Consider the following 8,304-nt stretch of genomic DNA (forward strand, 5'->3'; position numbering starts at 1 on the left):
TGGGCCCTATGACGCCCCCGATTCAATTGTACACTAATCATGCACGTGTACGATCAAGATCAGGGACTCACGGGAAGATATCACAACACAACTCTAAAACATAAATAAGTCATACAAGCATCATAATACAAGCCAGGGGCCTCGAGGGCTCGAATACAAGTGCTCGATCATAGACGAGTCAGCGGAAGCAATAATATCTGAGTATAGACATAAGTTAAACAAGTTTGCCTTAAGAAGGCTAGCACAAACTGGGATACAGATCGAAAGAGGCGCAGGCCTCCTGCCTGGGATCCTCCTAAACTACTCCTGGTCGTCGTCAGCGGGCTGCACGTAGTAGTAGGCACCTCTGGTGTAGTAGGAGTCGTCGTCAGCGATGGCGTCTAGCTCCTGGGCTCCAGCATCTGGTTGCGACAACCAGGTAGAAAGGAAAGGGGGAAAAGAGGGAGAAAAGCAACCGTGAGTACTCATCCAAAGTACTCGCAAGCAAGGAGCTACACTACATATGCATGGGTATATGTATAAAGGGCCATATCGGTGGACTGAACTGCAGAATGCCAGAATAAGAGGGGGATAGCTAATCCTGTCGAAGACTACGCTTCTGGCCACCTCCATCTTGCAGCATGTAGAAGAGAGTAGATGGTAAGTTCACCAAGTAGCATCGCATAGCATAATCCTACCCGGCGATCCCCTCCTCGTCGCCCTTTTAGAGAGCGATCACCGGGTTATATCTGGCACTTGGAAGGGTGTGTTTTATTAAGTATCCGGTTCTAGTTGTCATAAGTTCAAGGTACAACTCCGGGTCGTCCTTTTACCGAGGGACACAGCTATTCGAATAGATAAACTTCCCTGCAGGGGTGCACCACATAACCCAACACGCTCGATCCCATTTGGCCGGACACACTTTCCTGGGTCATGCCCGGCCTCGGAAGATCAACACGTCACAGCCCCACCTAGGCTCAATAGAGAGGTGAGCACCCCGGTCTAAATCCTATGCGCGCAGGGGTCTAGGCCCATCGCCCATTGCACACCTGCACGTTGCGTACGCGGCCGGCAGCAGACCTACCCCCTTAATACAAGCGCGAGCTTACGGTCCAATGCGGCGCGCGCCACTCAATCGCTGACGTCAAGAAGAGCTTCGGCTGATACCATGACGCCGAGTGCCCATAACTGTTCCCGCGTAGTTGGTTAGTGCGTATAGACCAAATGGCCAAACTCCGATCAAATACCAAGATCTCGTTAAGCGTGTTAAGTATCCGTGAACGCCGACCAGGGCCACGCCCACCTCTCTCCTAGGTGGTCTCAACCTGCCCTGTCGCTCCGCCACAAAGTAACAGTCGGGGGCCGTCAGGAACCCAGGCCCACCTCTACCGGGATGGAGCCACCTGTCCTTTCAGCCCCCTCATCAGAATCACTTGCGGGTACTCAACGAGCCGACCCGACTTTAGTCACCACATGTGTCATGTATATAAAGTATATAGTATATACCCGTGATCACCTCCCGAAGTGATCACGGCCCAGTAGTATAGCATGGCAGACGGACAAGAGTGTAGGGCCACTGATGGAACACTAGCATCCTATACTAAGCAGTAGGATAGCAGGTAAGGGTAACAATCTGCACCAACAATGACAGGCTATGCAACAGAATAGGATTAACCGAAAGCAATAACATGCTACACTACTCTAATGCAAGCTGTATAGAGAAGAATAGGCGATATCTGGTGATCAAGGGGGGGGGGCTTGCCTGGTTGCTCTGGCAAGGAGGGGTCGTCAACAACATAGTCGGTTGGGGCACCAGCAGCGGCGTCGGTCTCGTAGTCTACCGGAGAGAAGAGGGGGAAGAAACAATGAATACAATGCAAACAGATGCATAACGATGCACGACAAAGCAAACAGCGGTGTTAGGTGTGCCCTAACGCGGTAAGAGGTGATACCGGCGAAGGGGGGAAACATCAGGGAAAGTATCCCTGGTGTTTCGCGTTTTTAGACAGATGAACCGGAGGGGGAAAGTTGCGTGTTTGCTATGCTATGGATGTGTGGCGGACAAACGGGTTGCGTATCCGGATTCGTCTTGTCGTTCTGAGCAACTTTCATGTACAAAGTATTTTCATCCGAGTTATGGATTATTTTATATGATTTTATAAAGAATTAATCATTTTTAGAATTAACAGAATTAATTAAATTAGAAAATGCAATTATGACATCAGCATGATGTCAGGATGTTGTGAGCGGTCAGCTTTGATCGTTGACCAGTCAAGCTGACGGGTGGGTCCCTCTGTCATAGATTGTTTATCTAATCAGATAATTAAGGTTAATTACCAGGGTTAATTAGATTAATTAACAAGATTAATTAAGTTAATTAATTAATATTTAGGTTTTTTATTATTTTAAATTCCTTTTTTAAACGTTCAGGGGCTGGGCCCCTCGTGTCATTGGCCCTAGGGCCATAGTGGGTTCGGGTGCCGCGGGCGTTGGGTGCAGGGCACAGCCCGAATGGGCGCTGGCCCGTGGGGCGCACCTGACTGGGCGCGGGTGCCCACGTGGAGCAGCGGCAGCAGGCGAGGGGTGGCGCCGGCGTGATGGGGCCGAGGCGGCGCAGGACTACGTCGGCAGGGCGGTGCGTGGCGGAGTGGGAGCAGGGGCCATGGAGCGTGCAGAGGAGGGCAAGGCTGTGGCGTGGCGGGCAGTCGCCGGTGGGGGACGCCGGGGCCCTAGCCGTGGAGGGCGCGCCGGCGGGGAATGCGGTCGCCGCGGGCGAGCGGCTTGGCGAAGGCCGGCGCTGGCCAGGGGGCAGCGCGCGCGGGCCGCCGTCAAGCAGGGGTGCGCGGTTGCGGGCGCGAGCGTGCGCGAGGGAAGGAGAGGGCAGGGCACGGGGTGGCAAGTGCGGCCCGGAGCGCGAGCTCCGCCACACGGGCACGACAATGTGGGTGCGGCTGTGGCCGCGCGAGGGCGCGCGTGCACGGCGAATGCGGGTGGCGGACGACACAGTGGGGAGAGGAAGAGAGGAGGGAGGCCCTGGGCCTCACCGTGGTTGTAGGGCACGGGCAGTGGGGGTCGAGGAGGAGGACGGAGACGACGGCGAGCGGCGACGGCGCGACGTCGGGGCTTGGGGCACCGCGGGGTCGAGCCCCCGATCCAGTACGGGTCGAGGGGGTAGGCGTCGTGGGGGAGGAGACGGGAGGCGGGTCCAGCGTGGTGGCTCCGGCGACGGGAGGCCTTCGGGCGGTGAGACGGCATCGGTGGGGGGGTTCGGGCGACAGGTTGACGGGATCGGGGCCAATCCCGATCCAGATCGGGGGAAGAGGAGAGGTGGATCGTGGGGGGGGATGGACCGGTTAGGGTTAGGTTACGGGGGTGGGGTGGTTATAGGCCAGGGGAAATTGGACCGGTTAGCTGGGCCGTGGCCCAGTGGGGGGGGTGGCCCTTCTCTTTTATTTTGTTATCAGTTTTGTTCTTTTCTATTTATTTTTAGTTTCCTCTAAGTTTCTGTTTTATAAAAATTACCACTAGTACCTAAACCTGCATTTATAATTATACTACTGCCACAACAATTATTTACACAAAAAAATAGTTTAATATTTAAAAAATCCAATATGTATTTATTTAATTGTTTTAACTACTGTTTTAATTACCTAATTGCATTTAAACCTTTTGTAGCAATGTGGTTTCTCCACCATTACTAATTATGCATTATTTGGCCCACTCCGAACATTTTAGTTTTAATATTTGAAAACTTTTATTGTTTGCTAGAATTTGAATTTGAATTCGAATCAATTTCAAACTAGCGCGAGTTTAGAAACTGTAACTGTGGTGACGTGGCATCATTAACGTGGGATTACTGTAGCTAATTATCCGGGCGTCACAATTATCCTCCACTACAAGAAATCTCGTCCCGAGATTTAAGAGGGGAAGTGCGGGGAAGGGATTTGGTTACGAAAATCTAACGAGCGTACTCGATCTTGGTTGCTCTTCTCGAAGCGGTCGATCCATTATGTTGATGTCTTCATTTCTCTTCTTCAGGTCATCATGATGAAGTCGGCATCCTTTCTTTGGGAACTCGAACGTACTTACGAATACGTAAGGGGTAGTTCGGCTATGAGAGAATACTTATGAGGGAAACAATCTAGGGTTAACCCATGAATGAGCATAAGAGTATCTCTCGAGTTGAAACTTAAGAAAATATCGAGAGCAAAGTAAGAAGGTGTAAAATAGAAGTTTCAAGCGCATAGGCAATCGTTCGTTGACTAAAACGAAGTGTGAAAGGGGTTCAGAGCAATGGGAATAAGTATTGCGTCTGATACCAGAATAGATTGCTAGGCAGATGGCCCCTGAATTACATACAAAGTCAAGCTCAAGGAATATCTTTGGCAATAGGGCCTACAGGAGAGTCAGGTTTCTATCCTGTGGAACTGTGGGTTATGGGCCCACCATGTGGTTTAAAAGTAGAAAGGGGGCTGACATCTTGCACAGTCATGATAGCAAGGCATATCAGAGGGTAGCCTGCCAGTTATGTTGGCAACAACGTAGGTACCAAGGGCGAGGGATGCAGAGAACCATTTTCCTGCTCGTTGAACGAGGCGGACCAATAGGCAAGGTTCTCGTCCATCGGTGGCTACCGGAATGTCATCAACAATAGTAACAGGGTCTTACTGACAGAGTGGTACCACGAGGTGTTTACATAAGCAGGAGAATATTACTGCTTAGGTCATATAGATCACAAGAAAGGTTAAACCACACAATGGAAAGGAAAATATGATTATCACATTAAACAGAACAATGGAAAGGAAAATGTGTTAAAACACATATTTCAGGGGTATTTCCTTCCCAAGGACAAACAGAGCATGATATCCATGACAGGATATAATGTAGAAAACTCTTTAGGTAAGGGGAGAGAAATTTCATGACATTACCCATACAACGGTGTTTGGATAATTGATAAAGATAATTTGGCATTGTGCTTCAAATGCCCTTATTGATGACCGGAGTACCAGAGACATGCTTCAAGATAGTATTGACATGGTCATCTGGTAAAGATCAGATTTTGGATACACAAAGGATCCATCAGGGACGACTTATAGAATAAGTCTTACAATTTCCTCATGGAAGAATCGATTACCTTGCTAAAAAGGAAATTATAATAATAGGTCCTCGGGCCAGGGGTGCTAGGCATGACATCACCTTACCAGGACATATAGAGACTAATGTTAAAACTCTTAGAAATATGTTCCAACCATAATATCTGACTGAGATTCAGATTTGATTGGTGTCAAGATACTTCGGACTTAGGATGCCTGGGATGAAAAGGTGCAACACAAATTGTCGATATGACATTGTAAGATTCTCGGGAATTGAACTGTGGGAGCGAGTTCCGAAACAAGAGTTCATCATTAAATCAAGGAGAGGTGAGGAGGTGGCTGATTGACTCAGCGACAATTTGTTGAGATTTCCAAAAGATGGATTTCCACACTTATGTGAACAAGAAGATAACATTTGTCAGATCAAATGATATAAAGAGGTATGCTCGAGGAAAACATACACAGTTAAACATTGGGTGAAAGGTCCACCCGAAATATGGGTTTAGGTAGCATGATCAAAGTTAGAATGGTGATTCGATAACCAATGGTCTAAGAATGAATTATCAACCATTAACTTCAAAGCAATAGGGTTGCTAGAAGTTTTGAACTCGCGACCAAGGAATGAACGGATATGGCAAGAAGTATCACCTATATCAAGAATTCTTAAGAGGTGGTGAAATTCTCACGACATTCTTGACATAAAAAGATGGTAATACTCCAAGGTAAAGGAGAACAAATGTTGGATAACAAGGATCTCAAGGTATACACAAAACACGAACAAGTTTGTGTTGAGCGGAAGGCAATAAAATGGTCGATGATAACACAAATCATCGAGGGCAAGGATGGTATTTCACATCATGAATTCAATTAATATCCTGTAAGAGCTCAGAATGCTGATGATGATCACGATGCATTTGTCGAGAGATTTCATGAAGATGTAATCGGTCCGTGACGACATCAAGCCAAGGGAATGGTGAAGCAAAAGGCTATATAAACATAGATAAGATGTCATCTCGGGATTCAGAGTTGTTTCTCAAGACAAACATTATGATGGTGAAAGTTTGATGTAAGCTTAGAGCACTGTCGGGATTGTGTCCCGGGGATGAAGGACATAGGTAGAATGGTCAAGCAGTCAGCCTGACGATGATGATGTAGTCAATCAGCTAGGAATGACCGATCGAGTACAAAATCATAAGCAATGAAGATTACTAATAGTTGTTGAATCATAGTGCGGACTCGATTTAGTTGTCGGTGTCCTTGAGAGGTTCTACCAATTCAGAATCCGTTGGAAAAAGGAATCGGCAAGAATATTAGTTGATGAAGAACTCATAAGAAGTTATGTAGTTCCGTGTTATCCTCGAGATACCAGAGGGTAATACTCGAAGGCAGATCAGAATAGAAACTGAACTGGAGTGTTGACTTGCAAAAGCAGATACTTTAATCTTGTCATAATAGACGAGGCAATGGAATGGTTTCCTTTCAGAGGCATTGAATAAGGTTAGCATGGTGGAAACCATAAATGCAAGGGATCCAATTTACTACACCGGAAGAATTATTCGAATGATTGAATATTCTTGCAAGAAGCTTTCATGATAAGTTCCACATCGTGTCCGTGGGCATGAACACAAAGGTTCAAGGTCGACTCCCACTTCTCCAATGCATGACCATTCATTCACTCCTCACTTTCGAAGAAGTTGTAGTGTTGAAATTTTATCTGGCAAAATACCAGAAGAGTATGACTCGTGAAAACTTTCGAGTTCACACATATTAAGGAAGGCATAGGTTCAACCCATCAGGGTATCATGGAAATATATACCACAAGCTTCAATAGTAAATACCACCAGCTCAAAAGCTGAGCATGGTTGAGAAAGCAGAGGATACAATTTACCGAAGGCTTTATATATCCGTGGAAAGGCTCACAAGGTTATTTGAATATGGAGGACAATGCCGGATAATAATCCAACAAAAGGTCTGGTGGTCTACAAAGGAGCTGATGTGAGTATCCGTACTCTATCAAAGGAAGAAGGAATGCAAGTGCATCGGATTATAGAAACAACTGACTAACTCAAAGCTCAAATACAAAGGAATTATCATTTCCAAATCAAGGGATCGGAAACCAACGGTCTGATTAAGAATGGATAAGTTGAATAGACTTAGGGGTACAATCGATGGCAATTTGATGGGTCGATAACCAGCTCATGTTCAAAGTGACATCTAAGCCGGAAAGATAATTTAAAAGGATCAACCGATGATTGTGTGCCTTCGCACTCATGTTGAATCAATAGGATCAAAATGACGGTGTCAAAGAAGACTAATGAATATTGCCAGCCATATGGAAAAGCATCCATAATGCAAGAAGACAAGTAATTGCAGAGCAATAAGCTGCTAAGGATTTTCGAAGGATTGAATAGTATTTCGAAGACTTTTGTAAAACACCTGAACAACTTGGGACGAGCGGATACTCGGTAAGTGCGAGGAATTATCCGTAGGGGTATTCATGTGGCAAAGAACTGCAAGGCAGTAGGCACAAGGTATTCTCGGAATATTAGAGAGAATTTAGGGGTATCTTGTAATAACAAGATCAACGGGGAATGATTGTATGAATGGCAAGTGTACTTGTTTATCCATTGGGGTTTATCAATGGAATGGAATTGCAAAAGCGATGGCACAAGTATCGAGGGAACATCGGAGAGTAACTTCGGAATCTTCTAGTGCATCAAGCGATCACGTGTATCGAGTGGCTCTCCGGAAGAAAGTAGTTACGAGAACCTAGAGTTAGAGTTAGTAAAAACCATTTAACCCAAGTAGAAGAGAGATAAGAGTCCCAGAGTATAGACAAGGAGTAAAAGATCCTAATACCACCCAATGGCGACGTGGGCCCGTAAGCCACACAGCCATGTTAGTAAAAGTTTAGCAATGACTAGACTCAACTTTGACCAAGGAGTTGGAAAGGGGGATTCCTACAGGCAGTCGGCTCTGATACCAACTTGTGACGCCCCCGATTCAATCGTACACTAATCATGCATGCAAACGTGTACGATCAAGATCAGGGACTCACGGGAAGATATCACAACACAACTCTAAAACATAAATAAGTCATACAAGCATCATAATACAAGCTAGGGGCCTCGAGAGCTCGAATACAAGTGCTCGATCATAGACGAGTCAGCGGAAGCAATAATATCTGAGTACAGACATAAGTTAAACAAGTTTGCCTTAAGAAGGCTAGCAC

The sequence above is a fragment of the Aegilops tauschii genome, chromosome 3 (genome assembly GCF_002575655.3).
Source record: "Aegilops tauschii subsp. strangulata cultivar AL8/78 chromosome 3, Aet v6.0, whole genome shotgun sequence".
Taxonomy (NCBI): Eukaryota; Viridiplantae; Streptophyta; class Magnoliopsida; order Poales; family Poaceae; genus Aegilops; species Aegilops tauschii.